At 49.8% G+C, this 207-nt stretch overlaps 1 protein-coding gene across 2 annotated transcripts in view; it reads right to left on the minus strand.

Moving 5' to 3' along the window:
- Positions 1-207, minus strand: part of LOC119593325 — a 7,557-nt gene that overhangs the window by 1,937 nt on the left and 5,413 nt on the right. The window lies entirely within an intron of this gene.

Consider the following 207-nt stretch of genomic DNA (forward strand, 5'->3'; position numbering starts at 1 on the left):
AATGGGCTAGGAGAGGGATGTGAGGGAAAACGGGCTAGGAAAGGAGTGTGCGAAGAAATAGACAAGGGAAAGGACAGGAGGAAAGATACGCGAGGGAAAGACTATGAAGGTAAACAAGCAAGGGAAGCCAAGTAACATGGTTAAGCGAAAGGACGTGAGGGGAAATAGGTAAGGAAATGGGCCGGGGTGGAGTGGGGATTCAGAATG

This window comes from Penaeus monodon, chromosome 32, assembly GCF_015228065.2.
Source record: "Penaeus monodon isolate SGIC_2016 chromosome 32, NSTDA_Pmon_1, whole genome shotgun sequence".
NCBI lineage: Eukaryota > Metazoa > Arthropoda > Malacostraca > Decapoda > Penaeidae > Penaeus > Penaeus monodon.